General features: G+C 43.3%; 1 protein-coding gene across 17 annotated transcripts in view; it reads right to left on the bottom strand.

Moving 5' to 3' along the window:
• MICAL3 (microtubule associated monooxygenase, calponin and LIM domain containing 3) overlaps window positions 1-20,817 on the bottom strand; it is a 270,467-nt gene that overhangs the window by 147,989 nt on the left and 101,661 nt on the right. For 2 of the 17 annotated variants that reach the window (XM_078075384.1, XM_078075386.1), the window contains one exon: window positions 16,662-16,769. The exons of 14 other annotated variants lie outside the window; for them this stretch is intronic. The gene's annotated coding sequence lies outside the window, so the exon portion shown is untranslated. Of the gene's footprint in view, window positions 1-4,986; window positions 5,066-16,661; window positions 16,770-20,817 lie in introns of all 17 variants that reach the window. One more of the 17 variants, XM_078075387.1, reaches the window with a different exon arrangement.

Here is a 20,817-nt window from a genome sequence, read left to right as displayed (position 1 = left end):
GATGTATACCTGGGCATTCCCAAAGTAGCTGTTTTCCAGGAAGAAGACCAACACGTCTTGTTGCCTTTCACTTCATTCATCAAATTATTTATTGAGTGTGCAGTATATGTCAGGCCCTAAGCTTGGCATTATATTTACTTTGGTGAATGAAAACAGTGCCCAGGAAGTTTACTGTTATAAAAATTCAGTTGCACCTGGGTGGCTCAGTCGGTTAAGCGTTTGCCTTTGGTTCAGGTCATGATCCCAGGGTCCTGGGATTGAGCCCCACACCGGGTTCCCTGCTCAGCAGAGGAAGTTTACTGCCTAGTGGAGGATACGGACAAAAAACAAGTAAGCAAACAAGCATATAATTACAAAATATGAGTGCCAGGAAGGAAATGCAGATTCTTTGACTTAGAATAATAGGAGGGACCCTAAGATAAGTTGGTCATGGAAGCTCTTCTGAGTAGGTAACTTAAAGCAGAGGTCTGAAGGACAAGAAGAGGGAACAGCATGTGCTCAGTATTGAACATTTCCACAGGTTTCCTCTCTGACTCTTTTTTTCTCTCTCTAGCCGATTCTCAATGCCATCTTCCTCTATAAAGAGGATGGAGTGATGTCTATGTACTGCTCTCAACCACACCACTATGTAGGTAGCACTTCCTGCTTCTTAAAGTACTTTCACATACGTTATGCTACTTACTCCCTACACAATTCTGAGTATGGAAGGCAGATGCTAATGTCCTCCTCTGTAAGAAAATAGGAGTTGAGAAAGATGAAATAACTTGTCCTGAGTCACACAACAAGCTACTAATGGCACTGCAACTGAAGGGTTAAATTCTCTCCATTATCTCCCTCTGCTTCTTTACATGATACTTTTAAGCAAGCCAAAGAAGTACCCCCTAACTCTTCTACAACAGGTCCTTCCAAGGATTCGTCAATCCTCCAAGGACACTATTTTAAATTAGATAATATCAAAGTCTAGCTTTCCTCCATCTACTTCAGTCCTGTACTTATTGTAAAAAGACAAGTTCAGCCTAAAATAGGGGGAAAAAAAAAAGAATGCTCGCTATCAAAGACAGATTGCTTTATTTGCCATATCACACAGTGACTCTATCATGGCACCTATAAGGTTTAATTATACTCCAGTATAACCAGTTTATATGACTGTCTCCCAGATTTTTAAGTTCCTAGGGGCAAGGAGCATGTCCTATTCCCAGCATTAAAGCAGTTAAGAAAGAAGTAAACCAAACAGACTTAAAAAAAAAAAAACAAAACCAAAACACCCATATATTCTCTTCTCCCTCTTATAAATGGTTATAGCAATCAGATTTCAAGCTAAGAGTAAGACTTTACAAATACTCTCTGCTTTGGAAGGAGGAGGCTTAAGAGGTTTGTTAGTCATCTCTTGTTGATTATAATAACTGTCACCATTTATTGAACTCTTCTATGTGCCAAGCATTATTATGCTGGCACTTCACAGAAATCTTTTAATTTGGTACTCACAACAACCCTGTAAGACCTCTTATGATTCTCATTGTGCACAAGAGAAAACTGAAAAGCAGAGGATAATTAACTTGTCCAGCTAATAAGCTGAAGATGGTAACACTCAAACCCAGGAGTGCCTCACTCTGAAGCCCAAATTATCCCACCTCCTCTCAAAGAACTCTAATGCATCAAAAATAGAATACAAATTTACACCTCTGTAGGGAGACCAGAGCACCCAAAGGGAAAGGAAGTAGTTCCTAACCTTAAACACTTAATATCATGATCTATTTGATATATATATTTGATTACTGAAAACAGGTAATAAAAAGAGCCAAGAAATTTAAAAAAATAAAATAAGTCATGGAGGTGAAAAGCACAGCATAGGGAATATTGTCAATAATATTGTCATAACGTTGTATGATGACAGATGGTGAATATACTTATTGTGGTGAGCACTGAGTAATGTACTGAATTGTTGAATCACTATGTGAAACTAAATATAATACTGTATGTCAACTATACTTCAATAAAAAGCATGCAGTATTTATAAATTTTTAAAATGTTGCGACTATGGTGACTGACTTGCTCTAGTTAAGCTCATCTACATAATTTATTTGATGAGAATAAAATGTCACATTTAATGATTAACCAAAATAATCTAAAATTGATCACCTTATATTTTTCTAATATCAAAAATTTCAAATCCTATATATATCTATTCAATAAGGGATTGTTAATACTGATGATCACTCAACTTGCTATGGTTGGATTTGAATAAAAGTAAGGAGTAAAAAGTCATCAAGATTACCAGTAGGGCTAGTGCTCGCTCTTCCTCAACGAAAACTGATACAAAATTTACCAAATACCTTATTTTCAATAGTCAACACCAAATGTGGAAGACTCCTGAGCTTCTTATGTTACCATACTTTTCTTCCCATAATGCTCTGAACTTCCTTGTTCCTTCTCTTACCTTCAAACCTCAAATCTGACCATTGTACATTCTATTAACTATTGCTCCATGCCCAGCCAACTCCCCTACATATTCAGCCTCATTTCCCAGAGCTTTCTCCCTGTTCTTGCTCCAATTGAACTCTCTCCTAAAGCACATCCTCTGTAGGCTTCCCAAGTAGGTACTTCTTAAGAGGCAATATACTTGGAGTCCACTGATTCCTATGTTCTCTTCCAGATTTCACCTATCCACCATCTTATAGGATACCTGGACTTTTGAGGACTACGGTCTGATTTTTTTTTTTAATTTTTATTTTTTTGGTGTATCATTAGCTGCATGGGGGGCGGGGTGCAGAGGTAGAGAATCTTACACAGGCTCCACACCCAGTGAGCAGCCTGATGTGGGGCTCGATCTCACAACCCTGAGATCATGACCTGAGCCGAAACCAAGAGTTGGATGCTTAACCTAATGAGCCACCCAGGTGCCCCTCATTAACTGCCATTTTAATATCTGCTCTTTCTGGGCCAGTTAAACACCACTTCAAAAACAAGATTTCACACAGGTGAAAAGTATTTGTGAATCAGCCCACAAAGAAGAGAACTGATCCTGATGAAGGCTGTTAACCTGTACAACACAACATTAGAAAAACCAAACCAAACCCAAAGATCAAAGGGAACAGGGAAGGACTAGTTCCATGAAATAGTCCAAGTCCAGTGGTGGAATATACAAAAGAATATAACATGCCTGGAAATAAAAGGGGGAAAAAAAACCCTCATCACAGGAAAGAGGCAAAGGTAGTATAAACTCAAGGCTATATAAATACAAAAGCAATGGCAGCTGCAGAGGGGCTCAGAAAGGGAAACTAAGTGGAGAAAGACATAGAAATTAGGTAGTGAATACTCAAGGAGTTAAAGAACATTTTCTCAAACTATGGACTAATTTCTTCTCCAAGAAAAAGCTATAAATTCTGCCTCTGACAGGTTAGTGTCAAATGTTCAGAGAGCTATTAAATCACAGCGTAATAAATTACACAAAACAAGCCAAAAGCCATGCAAACTCCCACAATCAGGTCAGAACTCTGATAGAATGATGGGCCAACCTACTCCCTCCCCCCTGCCCACTAAAAATGTTACAAGACACCCAGCTGTGCTCAGAGGCCACCAGACAAATGAACCAGGTAGAGCACTTCTTCCCCCCACTTTATCACAGGCACAGCAGGTGCCTGCACTCAACACTGACTGTACCCCACAATTCTTATTCTCTTAGACCTATAACAAGTCTTCATTTTGGTTACTGTGGGGGAAAATGAGGCAAAGAGCTGTTCCACACCATTTTTCTCTGGCCCGGAGAAGTGAACAAAAACATTAATGTCTATTGTCAGCCAAGCTGAAAACCCAGCCACCCTCAGGAGGGGAGATGAAGCCTTCCAATCAGTGGATTGAACAGCAGGCCACGGCCTTGAGCATTTCAAGCACTTCCCCATTTCTCAGTTCTTCTGGAGAAAAGTATCTGGGGCTCAGAGAGAGAGAGGCCCTCAGTAGACCTATGACTGGGCTCCTCCCAGAAGACAAGGGGCTCCCTTGCAAAGATGGAAGTAAAAAGAAGGAAAAGAAGAAGTAAGTTGAGCTTCAAACGCCACACCAGAGCAACAGTTGTCACTGCTCAGAAAACGTAAGCAATTCGCTACTAGAATTAATTATTTTATGGTTGAGAATTTTATGATGGGAAAGAAACTACCATATGTACCATTTTTGGGGTGTGTGCACTAAGAGAGGGAGAAAAATGAAAATATATTACATTTTACTATACTCTTGAGATTAGCTATTTGTTCATTAGAATCATCAAGGAACTTGACAACATTTACCCATGTTCAGGCCCTACCCCAGATCAATCCAATCCAAATCTCTGTGGTGGCATGGACTAGGTATATGTCACTCTCCCCCCCACCATGATTCTGCTGTGCCACCAGAGTTGAGAAAAAGGGGAACAGAAGGCAAATCTGGGACTGCAATGCACATCTGGCTGAATCATCAGAGGCTAATCTACCTTCGAATGGGCCTTCTCCCCTACATACATGTCAACCAGGTATTTGAGAAATCTCTACCATCCCCAACCTTAAAATAACATTAACAAAAAAGGAGAGTTTCCCAGCAAAAGAACTGAGTAATATTCCACATAGCTCAAGGAAATGGTGTGCTTAATCTCTCAGTGTGTATGTTTTGTTCAGGAAAATGTAAACCAGCTGTAATGTTCTCTCTCTCCTGGGGTGAAGTTACACCGCAACGTATCTAAAGATAGCCCAGTGATTGTATGTTTGCAGGGAAGCACAGAATTAAGCACAATCCAAGTGGGTGAAGACGACTGTACATGAGTGACTGTGGTTGCCAGACCAGCTTTAGAGGTTCCTTTCACCCAACAAATCAACAAATCAAAGTCCTGGGTGCTTCAACGAGAGTAAATATAGACTGGCCCCACCAAGAACAGCTCTGTGGGTTGGGAGAGACTCCTCTCCAGGCCTCTGTCCTGCCAATTCTGCCTCCTGTCAGACATGCCTCACCTCCTCCACTTACCAGAGTGGTGTGACTTTTCCGATCAATCTTTTTGGAAATGGTCATTAAGGTTAGTGGTAATTCAGGTATGACCACAACTCTGAAAAAAGAAAGATGGGTTGAAAAAATATGTCCTGAGGCAACTTGCTGGGCCTCTGGACATGATCATGTGTAAAATCTAAGGGGAAAGGCTTTCAGATGCTCAGCGACCTTACCAAGTCTGAAGACAGTCATCAGTGGATACCTGATGAAAGAGAGAGCTTTGTTTAGATGCTTCATTCATTGGTGCTATTTGCTGCAGAACCCCTCAAAGGAGCCTGGTCTCTCCCCTAGGCTTCCAAATGTTTTGAGCAGCTATAGATGACAAGTGTCTATAATTCTGGTAAATCTGCTGGGCAGTATAAGGTGAGCCCAACCCCTGATGTCACCCAAGGCAGTCCTAAAGGGTTCAAGTCTGATGGGTCCTACCCCAGATTCAGGCCAGGCCCTTCTGCTCTGCCTGTACCACAGTAGGCCCAGTAAGGTCCAAGGTGAAAGCAAACCTCATCAAGTCCATTCAAGACTAAACTCACATGTAACTTCTCTTCCTTGGGCTCTTTAGATCAGATGTGACACTCTGAGGTTGTACCATTCCCTTAATTCACATATTGGAGTTGTCATTATATAGCTAAATATATAGCTATTTCCACGACAGAAGCATGCTGACAGCAAGAGCTGCCAAGTTCTCTGAGGAACCAAGTGAAAATTTTCCAATTATTATTTATTTTCCTGAAATTAACTCCTATTCCTACCCTCTCTTGGGACAGTATAGTTTCCTTGAAAATGCCTCTATCCTTCCCTTAACAGAGATTAAAGCAAAAAGATTAAAATCTCTTCCATGCAAAAAGTACTAGGTACTCTCAGGAAAAAACAAAGGCTCTTTCCACATATGAGAAGCTTCCCTATTCCAGGTGCTGGAGACTGAGCTTTATGAATAAATCAAAGTGATCTGCTGCCATGGCTCTGCTCCCACCTTTTTCCATCTCATTTGAGAACATGAACTGGAGGAGACAAAAGGGCAAGAGCTCTGCTGTCTGCTGTTTTTAGTCCTGTCCCACAGAGAAAACAATCAGTTTGAGTTTTATGCCATGACATCATCAGCCACCAATCAACACAGAGACGGTAGAGCAGGTTCTGTCTATGAAACCAACCACGACGATTGTCAAATTGTAAAAGACAGTGCAGGTGTGAGGGAGGATTTTCTTTTACTCTGTTTTTGTGTTAAACTATGGGAGAAAGCTGTCTATAGAAAAAATATAGAAACTCCACAATTCCCTAGGTGTAAGCAAAGACCATCCAGGCCCCTATACCTGTCCTTCTATCCCTCTCCACCTTCCACTCCTGCCAAGACTGACACAGAAGCCTTTGTTCTAAGAAGCACTGAATGGAATCTTCCCAATGCTCCCCACCAAGGAAATAGTCCATTTTAGGAAAGTTGATTTTTGTTACCTGAGTGTGTGTGTGTGTGTGTGTGTGTGTGCGTGTACACATATGTATGTGTTTTCAAATAGGATTTCAAAGCAGCAAAGGGAGTGGAAAATATAAGGAAAGTACTTTGCTTATCTAGACATTAGTTAAAATCTCTACCTAGAAACTAAGCAGTTTTTACCGGTGCATGACAGCTGGAGGTTCTTGGGACTTGGTTATTTTCAGTCCATTCTCCTCCCAGAAAACACTGACCATCTTATGAATGAAACTGTTTAGCCAAGGTTAGAATATGCAAGAAGAGAGGGGGTGGTGGTGGCAGAGGGCACAGGGCTCCAGGAGAGTAGAGGGTGAAGGAGAAAACTCACAGAGCAAATATTGTTTACAACTGCAGAGCCAAGCTAATGTGGTCTCCCTGCCTGTTCAAGCATATTATTACATTAAGTCCTGAACAATAAAGTCGGAGGCAGGGAGAGCAGGGCCGACCCAGCCTCCGCTTTGCTAATGGCACGAGGGCAACATTCCATGCAAAGTCTGCCCAGCAACGTGTGCGCCAGCTCTCCTGGGACTCTACAGGCTGAGGCTGCTGGGCACAGCCAGGCAGCAAGGAGAACAAGCACCCAACTATGATTAAAGGCCAAAGCGACCAGGTTGCAAGAGATGGGCACTATGTTCACATGCAGCCATATGAGAAAGGAAGAACTGCATTTTTAAATGAAAATAGGATGCAACTGAACATGTTAAGAGAAGCATAGGCTGCTGGGTCCTCAAACAGCCCTCTGAGAAGGGGGCATACCATGCTGGTGGGAGGGGGGACAGTTCCTAGGAAATCACTGCACCATTTATTTCTGATAATATCACTGCACCCCTCCAAGTTCTTAAAACTTACTGTAAGTGATAAATATACTATCCGATGCCATTAAATATAAATGTCTCACACATGAACAGTGGGACTCCATTTTTTTAAACAGTATGACTAGATAAGATTAAGATTAAGCCAATCAATATAATCTAATATTAGGTTCAGGGCTAGACTTAATCTAGCCTTTTAGGGCTGACTGCTGTCAACTGTGATTCTCCCTGGCTTCCAGAAGAGAAGATTCAGCTTTTCTCTCACACTGCCATTTCTATCTTTACCTTCTCCCAAGAGTTGTTTCTCTGGTGCAGGGCTAGAGTTCCATCTGTCTCCGTATTTCCTTCCCTGGTTCGGCTCAGCCTGTGGTGGAGACTGCCAGCTGATAGCCTACGTCTTAAAACTATCCAAAGGCCTGTCTTTCCTTTCCCTCAGCCACTGATACACATGTAAATCTGAATTCAAAGGACGCCTTGGGCTCTGGGCTCATACTGAGGTTCACACTGGTCCAATGTGAAAGCAGGGTCCTTGGCTAGCTCACCCCACAGCATGCAGCACCAACATCTGCTGTGAGCCCTGAGTGCATCCCCGCCCGCCAACCAATGGATTGTGTGAGGACAGACACCTGTTACAGAAAAAAAAGCCACCAACTAAGAAGATCCTCAATCATTTATATTCCGTTTCCCCCCAAGTAAAACAACGCAAACTTCACATGAGGAACTGCTTTCTTCTACCAGAGAAGTTACTCCTTGTGACCTGGATGTCATGGGGTAATGTGGACCGCAAAGCCAAGGGAGAGGAGTTCCGTGAGAGCAGTGGGGTCCCCCCCCCCACGAGCCTGCCAGCAGCATCAGTGTGCCCCAATTCTACCATATGCTCCCACACCCACCCAAGAATGCCTTTCTAGTCAGCCCCCCCCACATCAAAAGACCACAGACAAAGCTTGTCTTCTGCCCAGAGATCAGAGAAAGGGTGAGAGAAAGAAGAGGCTATATTTAGTTAACAGACAAAGATAAAAGGAATGAAATGAGTCACAGAGGCCAGCACCACACAAGGACTTCACTATCGCCCAGTACAGTGGAAGGTCCGGCTATGAGCCATGTCAGGGCAGGATCAGGGCTGGGGGCAGTTTGCTGAAGAGTACAGCTACTTTCTCGGGTTACAGGAAAAGGCAGAAACAAGCCCAGAGAGGGATACACAAGCAATACCTTATTAAGTTGTTAGAAATCTAGTCTGAAAGTCAGGACAGAAAATTCTCCCTCATAAAAACAGGGTACTGAATATTAGGAGGAAGATGTGGCAAGCAGGTATAAATGACCTAAAGCAGGTAGCATCTCAAAGACTTTCTACTGGTTTCATTGAAGTCCCCTTTGGCTATCCCAGGGCAAGTAGAGGGGACTCTCACCAGCTTCAATCAGCTCCTCTTGTGTCTGCTAGATAGTCTGGGAGGGAGGTCAGGGAAGATTTCATTTTCTGTGGTTGGGGGGGGGGTCGGGTAGGAGACCACCACTTTTTAAAAGGACTGAAAAGGGAGGGATGAGAGTAGCTGGCCCAGCTTGCTTTTTGACCCTCTGCTCTGCAACTGTATGCCTCCTGTGAGGTACTGACCCAGACTGTGTATTTACTGTACAAACACGACCCAGGGGAGTTTCTTCCATTTAGTGTAAGGAGAGTTGCCTTGTAAATGGGACACATCTTTCTTTATATGCACAAAAGATCTCTTGGGAAAAACCTCTGTGAGAACACCAACCCACAGTCCCAGAGTGTCTCAGCACCTGACACAATGAACTATTTTAGTGCCAGACACGTGGGGACATGTGCACACACACATCCCCAAACACATATATCCCCAGAACTTCCAAGGGGACACACATCCCAAACCACCAGGCTATTTGGAAAAGTTCCTCTTATCTGGAACATATAGTAAAAGCCTATATTTTGTGGTGATGTTTATTTTATTTTTCTTTTCTTTTCTTGTAAAAGCCTATATTTTGTGGTGATGTTTCTTTCTTCCTCTCTTTCTTTCTTTTAATGAGAGGTGATTTATTTCCTCTTCTTTGTTCCCAAACCATCACTATACTGCAAGCTAGGTTATCATAGGAGGACCACATCTGACCTGAAAGAACAGTAAGCAGGTTCTTCCAAACTGCCTATTTTTAGCCTCTGGTCCTTCCTGCCTTCTTCCCTAGGGATGCCCCTCCCTCTGCTCTCCAGCAAACTGCTCTGACTAGAGCACAGGATCCTGACACCAAACAGGACGGTGAGGTTGTGGGAGCCCTGTTATCGCCTGTTATCGCCACAGGATCCTGACACCAAGCAGGAAGGTGAGGTTGTGGGAGCCCTGTTATCGCCTACTTTAAGGCTTCAAAGAATATGGACTGAGGAGCCTGGAGTAAAAGTGGGAGGGGAGAAATTTCTTAAATCACAAAGAAAGTAGGAGTATGACTTCAGAAGAGAAAGACTGTACATAAATTGTTTGTTGTCCATCTAAGATCAGAACAAAGCTTGCTATGCCACATGGCTGGACTGGCATATGTTCTCCTCTTTGTTCTCTCAGGCCAGCCCACGGCTCCTACACACATTAATCTTGTAACCCACACCCCTGCAGGCAAGGCTGAACCAGCCAAGACAGCTACTCAACCTGAAGAGACCAAGGCCGCCCACCAACCTAACAACAACTCCAACCACACAGCCAGCCTTCACCCTTAACAAAGCAGCTAATTCGGAGCAAACAAATCCTTTAAGGAAACAGGAAAACACTCTGATACCTGCCTCACGCTGACTCCAAGATATGGCCCTCCGTTCACTAGACCTCAGGGTGGTGTATACATGCAGCTGTTACAGAATCACCAATATGAACTGAAAAGTCAATTTCATTAACTTGTCGTTGTAAAATTATAAGTGTTAGGAAGCAGTCTCAATCCCTTCAAAAGTTAGAAATTTTTTAACATGACTTATAACAAGGTCAGACATCCAATGCTGAAAACAAAGCATTCCCTCTATTTTATTTTGAATCAAGAGTAAAGGAAATGATGGTCCAGCTGGTAAACTTAATGATTTTCATCTTCAAAGAGCCAGAAGCATATTTGTGAATGCATCCACATATATCATGCCTGGTTCCAGACAGACATCATGCGTTCAACAGCAAAAAGTAAAACACAACCTGTCAGCATGGATCTCAGGCATCAACTCTAAGGTCTCCAAGATCCCCAAGCCTCCGCTCCAACAAAGTAAATGCACAACAGCTTAACAGGTCCCAAGCTGATCTACCAGATGCATATACCATCCATCTCCCCTTCTGCTGCTTGCCACTGAAGGACAAATCAGTTTGCAATCTGACAAGCCCTTACTCCCCTTCCCTGTGCAGAAGTAGAAGAGCTTGCGGGAAGACGTTTGCACTGTGTTGCCACAATCTTGTTGACTTTCTATTTCTGAGAGCTCCCAAGACAGCCTCTTAGGCCAGAGTTCCCCTTTTAGTAGTCTGTTTTGTGCATGGGTTTGTAAAAGCCTAGGTGGGGGAGGGGGAGGGGGGGGCTCAGTGCTCCAAGGCAGGGCTAGCAAGGCCACAGTGCTCTCCCTCTGTCAAGCTCCTGCTGCTCCCACACCCTCGCACCACCAGCTGAATAGCATTTAATACCAGGCACTTCTTGGGGACTCTCACCAGCTTTAATCCACTCCTTTTGTGTCTGCTAGATAGTCTGGGAGGGAGGGAGGTCAGGAAGATTTCATTCCTGGGATGCGTGTTCTTGGGGAAATAAATATACAAGACAGGGACCTTGTTTCTCAGGAGCTTATGGCCCATCCTGGAAATCATGAAACAATACAAGGGAGCGTAGATGTAACATGACTCTTAAGAAAGTTCTATTTTATCCCTTTTATAAAACAGAAAGTATCTCGGGGCGCCTGGGTGGCTTAGTCAGTTAAGCATCCCAGGGTCCTGGGATCGAGCCCCACATCGGACTCCCTGCTTGGCGGGAAGCCTGCTTCTCCCTCTCCCACTCCCCCTGCTTGTGTTCCCTCTCTCGCTGTGTCTCTCTCTGTCAAATAAATAAATAAAATCTTAAAAAAAATCAAAAACAAAAACAGAAGATATCTCAAAGATTAACAAGAATCCAATGAAGTAACATATTCCCCCAGGGCACACAGAGACAGCAAGTGATGAAGTTGGGAGAAATTATCTACAGAAGGGTGGCTGGTTCCAATGCCTATTATGCCCCTTCCACAAATGCTGCTTCATTTGGTGGACTCAAATTTGTGTCCTCGCTCACATTTTTTTAACCTTCAGCAGTAAATTTTTAAGAGTACACATGTCACATCTCTCATATGATCCCTACGTGCTCTGACAAATTTTTTTTGTTTTTTAAGCTTTTATTTATTTATTTGACAGAGAGGGAACACAAGCAGGGGGAGTGGGAAAGGGAGAAGCAGGCTTCCCGCTGAGCAGGGAGCCCAATGTGGGGCTCGATCCCAGGACCTTGGGATCATGACCCGAGTAGAAGGCAGATGCTTAATGACTGAGCCACCCAGGCGCCCCAACTCTGACAAATTTTCTAATAGACGATGACTGCCAGTCAATCTAAAGACACTGATTAGTGACTGCTCTGTGCCCAGTTTACATCAAGTACTGCAAAGAGATTAAAAGTAAATAAATTTGTAAAGGGGAGGAAGAAATAGTGTAAGAGTTAACTAATAATAAAAGATGATAATAAATACAACATAAGAACTATAAGCAAAAGCTTCTCCCCGCATACGCAAATCACCTGTAAATCCTATGACAATGCAGATTCAGATTTAGTAAGTCTGAGTAGGGGCCTGAGATGCTGTGTTTCTTTTTCTTTTTTTTTAAGATTTTATTTATTTATTTGAGACAGAGAGAGAGAGAGCGAGCGAGCAGGTACAACCAGAGGGGAGAGGCAGAGGGAGAGGGAGAAGCAGACTCCCCACTGAGTAGGAAGCCCGATGCAGGGCTCTATGATGACCTGAGTTGAAGGCGGACGCTTAACTGACTGAGCCACCCAGGCACCCCGATACTGTGTTTCTAACAAGCTCCTGATCAACAAGGAGCTAAAGTATTTCAAAGGTCTACCTGGGCTGGGGTGCTCTAGAAAAGGTAAAGAAGTGAATCAGAAACAGAGCCCTTAAAGGACTGAGTAGAATTGGAGAAGTCTGGGGTGGAGTGTTGGGAAGAAATAAAACTGTATATTATATATATAAAAATATATAAATATATACTGTTAAGTAGGCTCCATACCAGTGTGTAGTCCAATGCAGGGCTTGACCTCATGATCCTGAGATCAAGACCTGAGTTGAGATCAAGAGTCGGATGGACGCTTAACAGTTGGAGCCACCCAGGGGCCCCCAAAAATGATATTTTAGATGAGGGGATAAACAAACAAACAAAAAAACTCCAGGAAAGGAGAAGCACTGACACAAAGGTCATTTAGGGTATAGACGTCTATTTTAAAAAAGATAAAAATACTACTAAACTGTATCACCACTTAATTCCTAGGAATTACAAGACTTCATTCTCTTTGAAGAACCCTGAGCTTCTTACTGACTGGCCTGAGAATAAGTTCGAGGTAGGGAATAACTTTAGTTTGTTTATCTAATAAAGGGTAACCACCATGATAAATATCTTACAGAAGGCAGCCCCAACTACTCAGCTACTTGGTGATGCTCAGAAGTTTAGAGCCATGAACTTTGGCACACACCCAGCCACTAGCCAAAGAATGTTTCATGAGACATTTTTAAATACTTACCATCCCATAATGAACAGGAAAGGAAATCCCACTGTCAGCCCCGCCCTCTGTTGGCCTCCTAACACAGATCTCCCAAGAGAAGGGCCAGAATAGTGGTCTCTCCAACTGTGCCATCTGGTTGATGTGGCCCAACTTCCTGGCTGGGTCACTTCCTCTGCTGTTTCAGACAAAGTGGCACTGCCTTTTCCCAATGAATTCCTCAGCAAACAGAAATGAATGCCCAGATGTAAGGAAAGGTCACACAGTGTGCATACTGTGTTTGGGAAGAGGCAGGGTAGTATGGCAGGGGAGCACTGTATTCAGAATTAGAAACAGGGATCTGAATCAGGGTTCTGTCATTTACTAAGCTCTATAACCTCTCTAAATCCATTTTCATGTTTACAAAATGGAATTTATAATCCAAGCTATTATGAGTCAAATTCGGCAATGTATGTGAAAATGCTTCATAAGTTGTAAATCACTATAAAAACACAATTCCTTACTCCTAAAGGGTTCTGAAAAGAGGCCCTTTATGACACTCCTCCTTTTATGTCAGTACTCCACTGTATATATCTAGTATTTATTATCCCCCCCCCTTTTTTTTTTACAAAAGGAAAAACTCGGGCTGCCTTGGTAGCTCAGTCAGTTAAGCGTCCAACTCTTGATTTTGGCTGAGGTCATGATCTCAGCGTCATGGGATCGAGTCTTGCATGGGGCTCGCGCTCAGCACAGAGTTTGCCTGAGATTCTTTCTCTCCCTCTCCCTCCGCCCCTTCCCTTGCTAACATGTATGCAAGCACTTGCGTGCACTCTCTCCAAAATAAATAAATAAATAAAATCTTAAAAAACCAAAAAACAAAAGGAAAACTCAAAGCATCAAGAAGAAACCATGGACTTGTTTAAGGTCAAACACTAAATACAGTTTGACTCTTGAACAACATGGGTTTGAACTATGTAGGTCCACTTAAATGTGGATTTTTTTACACTCTACAAATTTATTTTCGTTTCCTTATGATTTTCTTTTTTTAAAAAAGATTTATTTATTTGAATGGGAGGAGGAGCAGAGGGAGAGGGAGAGAGAGAATCTCAAGCAGACTCCCGCTGCAGATGCTTAACTGAGCCACCCAGGCATCCCTCCTTATGATTTTCTTAATATTTTCTTTCCTCTAGCTGACTTTATTGTAAGAATACAGTATACATATAACAATATATAAAATATGTGTTAATTGTCTATGTTATTGGTAAGGCTTCTAGTCAATAGTAGCTATTAGTAGTTAAGTTTTTAGGAAGTCAAACGTTTTATGTAGATTTTCTACTATGCAAACAGCTGGGACCCCGACCCCCTCAAAGATGAAGTATCAATTGCATGTGACTTTAGAGGAATGAAATGACCACTAAAGGTTGCCATGAAGTCAAACATTTCTCTGTTATTGGATAATAAGAGAGCAATCTACTAACTCACTTCTAGAGAATCAATATTATAACATTTTCTAAAGGAGCCTTACAGGAGTCAAATCACTTAGATCTCTACCTGCATTATCTGACATAGGAAAACCCAAGGTGGAATTGTTTGCAAGCATGGCAACAGGATTCCAGCACTGACTCGGTGGCTCATTAGATCATACAACCTTGGATACAACACTTGTTTGGGCAAAGATTCAGATTCCTTTTTCGTAATAAGACAGGACTGTACTAGCCAAGTGATTAAAGCTTTTGTTAGCAGCCAGTCCCCAGCATCTATCTAGAACAGGTAAAAGCTTCTCTGACTGAAACAGGGATGGGTGGCCCCCAGCCACCCCAATACCCCATTCATCTCTTTCCAGACTCTTCCAACAATCTTGTGTTTTCATTTCCTTGTGGCACCACCAAGGAAATCCCAGCATCCAGATTATAAACCTCCGAAGTAAGTGACCAGCTCTGACATTCAAAGGCAGCATGCCTCCTCTTCAAATCTTCTATTACATTCCACTCTCCCAGGCTTTTAAAATGTGCTACAATTCTGGAGACGAGGAGGCAAAACTAAGCCAACTTGGGTGCATTTTGGGGAAGGGAAGGAGGGAGGAGTGGGAACAGAATGAGGGAAAACTCAAATATAATGGAAGGCTCAACAACCAATCATGCACTGCAAAAAAAAATCTGAGCTTTTATGATTTGTTATAAAGGTAAGGAAACTACAGACAGAAGTCCATATCCCAGCTGGCATGTCCTAGAGAGGGCTGTGGAGCATGATCGAGAGAGAGCACCTGACTCTACAGGACGTACCTGAAGAGCAAAAGTCAATCTCCTGTGTGTAAAGTCCTAGAAACAGCATGGGAGTTTAGGACCCAAGAGACCTCAGTTCAAATCCAACTCTGTCCGTTCCCTATCCATGTGACTTTGGGGGAGTTTCTTAACCTCTTTCAGTTTCCTTTTCTGGCAAAAAAAAAAAAAAAAAAAAAAAAAAAAAAAAAAAAAAAGGTAACACATACCTCAGAGGAAGGCTGCAACACGTAAAGTGCCTTTTAAAGTCCCTGACACTAGTAATACTCAATAAAGGCTGGAGATGAAGAGTTGATGGGGATTCAGTCTTTTTTTTTTTTTTAAGATTTTATTTATTTATTTGAGAGAGAATGAGAGAGAGCACATGAGAGGGGGGAGGGTCAGAGGGAGAAGCAGACTCCCTGCCAAGCAGGGAGCCCGATGCGGGACTCGATCCAGGGACTCCAGGATCATGACCTGAGCCGAAGGCAGTCGCTTAACCAACTGAGCCACCCAGGCGCCCGGGGATTCAGTCTTCTATCCCTAACATCACGAAATTTTTTTTTCTTTCAATTCACAATTATTTCATTACAAAAGAGTTTTGCTAGTAGAATTGGTAAAACATAAAACATTACTATCCAAATGATTTACAGATTGCAGAGAGAGCTTGTGCTCATGACCAAACAGCCGGTGCCTGGCACTGCTATGATAAAAACCATGGCTTTAGTATCCTGGGCTTGGCCTTGCCCCATTGTCACACCACCTGTGCACGATGGGCCAGCTGGCCACAACTTACCCTCTTTTCCTGGATCTACATTCCAATTCGCCCACTTGGACGATATTCAGTACACTGGGGACAGCAACATCAGTGTGCTCCTATTTCCAGGGAACCCCTCCATTGTCTCAGGTGACTTTACTGAGCAATGGCCACGGGAGGCCACTGCATTCCCCAAACTTCTTTCAGGTATGAGTGTCCAAAAGCCCCCTCCCACTACAGGCCTATGCCCTGGTCTTCAGATACCAGTTCTAAGACCTGATCTCAGTCAGGTCTTGATGGTTTCAAGAGGGACCAGGGAAGGGAGAGAGCATTCTTATAATTTCCAGGAAGCTCTTTTTTCTGAAGGGGATACACCAGTACTCATTTGTAACTCCTAGAGAAAGGGAAAGAGAGACAACTGACTTTCTTCAAGGTCCTCTTAGCAGACGCTGTAGCCAAGCTAGTCCTAGCCCAGGCCCTGAGATGTCTCCCGCCCATTTTCTGCCCAGCTGGATCCAAGCGGACAGTCCGCAGAGGAATTTGGAGTTTCCCTGTTGCGGATGCCTAACATCAGGAAATTGGTGGCAATGTCAAATTCAAAATTCTTCATTCATTAGATCTCATGAACACAAGACGAATATACTTACTCTAAGCCCATAACTGCGTTGTTTTTGGTGTAAATTAATTTCCTGACATCTTCCCTCCTCTTTCTTCTGAATCAAGAAGTCATCTATATCCAGGTACCTGAATCTGATCTGAAGGCAGACAAAAACATTCAGCTAACATTCTCTTACATCCATAAGGCCTGAAGCAGATGCCAGTGGGGGCGGAGTGGGGGGGGGGGAGGGAAGAAACTGACCAGCTAAAATAAATTGAATACAAGAACCTCTGAGACCAGCCCTAAGGGCAGCTCACAGCAGGAATCGACATTATCACTGATTTCTTGACTTTTACTCTTAGCCACCTCAAAAAACAACTTCTGGGGGTGGGGGAGGGGAGGGAAGCCAAAGAACTCTATCCATGTAAGTCAGGAGTACCCTTTCCTGGAAAAGAAAGGAAATGATCTGACAGGCAAGGCCAGATTCCGGTATGGGTAAACTCCTGAGCACCTCCAGGCCTCCCATAAATGCTATATCTTAACTGCCCCAATGATGGGCTTTGATAACAGGTGGACGCGGGAGTAGGGATCAATATCCCAATATCTAACAAACAAGAAACCTCTTGTTCTAGTATTTGAGAAAAAGAAGAGTCATTTAAGGAACATCCTGTGTGTGTGTGGGAGGGGATGTGATATTTATAGAAAATATGGGGATGGAAAGATGGAATACAGGAAACTGCTTGTGAAAGATCAGGTGGGACACTACCCCCTGCTGAAACAGAAGCTCCTAGAGAAAGCTCCGCGAGAGCAAGGATTGTTATCTGTTTGGCTCACTGCTATTCTGCAGCACCTAGAACAGTGCTTGGAACAGAATGAGCACTCAAGCACTTGCTGAATGAATGAAAGAAAGAGGGAGAAGCAGATATCTGATACGGTTAAGGGCACAGGCTTTGAATCAAACAGAATGAGATTGAAATCCCAGTTCTGCTACTTATTAGCTATGTGACTAATCAAGTCACTCAAGCTCTCTCAAACTCAAACACATCATAGGATTCTTGTTAAGGATTTAATGACAATGCACTTATCAACTTAGAATGCCTAGCATACAATAAGCGCTCAATAAAGGGTGGCTATTAGCTATAATCATCTTCTCTCCCGGTCCCATTCCTCAAAATCCCTCTGGTTTAGGGCAGAAAAGAGAGGCAACCACCATAAAGAATCAAAGGATCAGACTGGAGTGGCAGCCCTGTTCCATCCCAACCCTAACCTAAGCCATAGGTGTGTCTGCCCTGCCCTCCATCCCTTTGTTCCTGTGAAATCCATGCTCACCCAACCCGCTCTGTACAGAGAAACTTCTTTCTGTCCTGCTCAGGAGGGGATGTAAATATCAGTACAGTGAGGAATTAGCATTGACTTGCTCACCCAAGGCAGACCCAGCACTGAAAGAAGCTGTGTGCAGCAGGGGAAACAGCACCTACAAAGGCTGCCAGCTGAACCAGTTAAAATCTAAGAGCCAAGACAGTCTCCTGCACTCACTCACACACTTAGTCCCACCTACTACCATTCCATAATACACAACTTAATTCTTGCAAATTAACACTTTCTCAAGCTGCTGCTGGGAGCAGTGTTTTCTAAGATGAACCCCACATTTCCCTTGACAGCTCCATTTGCTCTGCATCTCAATGTGTCAGTGACAATTTCCGGACAACTTCCAGCCAGGGGTGGGAGATGGAAACAGATCTCATGCCCAAAAAGCCCCAAGCTGACATCACAGAACTGCTGAGGATTCAATCTGGAAAATATCCAGGTTTCCTGAGGACTTGGGTCCAGAGAATTTCGGAATTTCAGATTTTTAGCCATAAACCAAAATCTTGGACCATTAAACAGCATTTGTGAATATATATATACAAAGAGGGAGAAAATGAGCAGGAAGAAGGACCCTTGAGAATGTGTCTTCTGTAATCCCTGATCTCTTCAGGAGATGCAGCTGCAGAAGAGAAGTTGCAGGGAGGCCACACAAACACACACACCACCTTCTCATACTCAAGTCTGCATTGGCTTAATCCACACGTTCAGAGGTGCTGTGTGCTCACCCAGCTAGTGCCCAATTCCCCTGAGGTCCTGTGAGGGTAAGCTAAGCAAAGAAGCTAAAAAGGTTTCACATCAAGATCACAACTTCTAAACAAAACAAGATTCAGAGAGGAGAGCTGGAAGAACCCAAAGACATAAGAAAAGCTACCTCCCAGGTATGCCCCGGCCTGCACTGCTACCGTGGCTACTAACCAAGCGGTCACCCACAGAAATACTCATATACTTCACGCACCGGGTTTCCAACTGACTCCTGCGATTACATTATTATTTGGCCAAAAGGAGAGATGCAAGGACAGAATCTGGAGAAAGGATCACTATGTGCTTATATGTTCAGCTCCTCTCCATGTCCATGGGAGACAGGGCTGAAAGAAGAAGTTAGACACACTAACTAGTGCAAAGATTTCTTTCTTAATAATAGAACTCCAGGGGCGCCTGGGTGGCTCAGTTGGTTAAGTGTCTGCCTTCGGCTCAGGTCATGATCCTGGGGTCTTGGGATCGAGTCCTCTGTTGGGCTCCCTGCCCAGTGGGGAGTCTGCTTCTCCTTCTCCCTCTGACCCTCCCTCCTGCTTGTGCTCTCTCTGGCTCTCTCTCTCAAATGAATAAATACAAAATCTTAAAAAAATATATATATAGAACTCCAATTTTATTAGCAATGTTACAAAATCACAAATTCCTAGTTTTCTTTAAAGCCAGCTATGACCATGTTTTCTAAGTGCTGGCTAATGAGATATAAGCAGAAGTGTGTGAGCCTTCCAGAAAGATTTCAAGGTGTTGTCTCATATGGGAGAAGAACTTTTTGTCTTTCTCCATTACTTCCCTTTTGTGTTTTCCCTGGAAACAGAAATATGATGGTTGGCGCTCCAGCAGCCACATCTGACCATGAGGTAACCTAAATGATGGAAGTTAGGTCAAGTTAAACTCTCACCCATGAATCCATGGAGTGGACCACATGTTGCAGCTAACAGAGCAGAACTTCTATCATCCTAGCCAAAGTCCTGATGTCCATGGAACCGGCCACACTGACTCTGGGCTTCCCACCTCCAGGCTTCTTTTACATAATGGGTTAAACCTTCATGTTTAAGCCATATTTTGCAATTCCCAACTGAAACTAATCCTAACTTAATAGAAGCCTTTTACTTACTAGAGGAAGCTCTGAAGGAGATAAAATGGCACACAGTCTTATACAGGGAGATAGGATAGACTCCACCTGGCAGCTTATCAACTGGTACCTGCTTACAAAAAAAAAAACAGCTTTGGCTGCAGTTTCCTTAGTAGTAAAGCCCTGCATCTAATCTCATAAGAGCAGAGCTTTTCCTGGGGAGTTAAGAGGAAGGGAGATTCATCCCCAAGAAACTAAATATTCCATATTATCCATAACTGAAATCTCAGGAAAAACTGATTCAGTAAGGTGGCATGATATGATCTCTTCAGTGAACCCTAGATGATATAAAACTATAGATTTTCCTCACCAATTAAAACAACGCAAACCCCATTACAATCAATTTCTAACAGTTTTAGGCCAGCTTATCTTCTACTATTTCCTCCTGCAGAAAAGCCCTACCAATCCAAATCTCAGCTAATTTCTAAACCTTCAGTTCATTAACTCACCAACCAAGACTCACCCTTACTAGGGTTCACTCCTCAGGCCATGTTGTTAATTGTATTGTGCTCCCCCAAATGTAAATGCCTGACAGTCAGAGACTCAGTTGAATGAATACTCTCTACAGCACTGATGATAGTAACAAATGCCTGGAGGTGGTTATAGAAGAAAGGAAGATGGAGCTATAGCTCGGCTCTGTTCTCCTTCCAAAGGTGTCCCCTAGCCAGCCTGAGACCCCACCCTCTTCTCCTGTTAAAGCTGAAACAGATGTGCTTCTCTACCCCAAAAGCCAAACTCAACAGGTCAAACCGAACTGTCCAGCGGTGAGTAGATCATACCACCCCCCACTGCAGCTAGTAGGGCCAGAACTGGCCATAAGAAGGGGGCTTAGGTGGTGGAAGCCCCAGCCCTGGAGCCTGTTTTACACGAACGTATGGTGCTAAACGCAGCTGGAACCAAGGGTGATTTACAATGACTGCCTACTATTTGAAGAAGGGAGGAGGGGGGTTTTGCT

This window comes from Halichoerus grypus, chromosome 6 (genome assembly GCF_964656455.1).
Source record: "Halichoerus grypus chromosome 6, mHalGry1.hap1.1, whole genome shotgun sequence".
Taxonomy (NCBI): domain Eukaryota; kingdom Metazoa; phylum Chordata; class Mammalia; order Carnivora; family Phocidae; genus Halichoerus; species Halichoerus grypus.
This window is presented reverse-complemented; position numbering and strand designations above follow the sequence as displayed.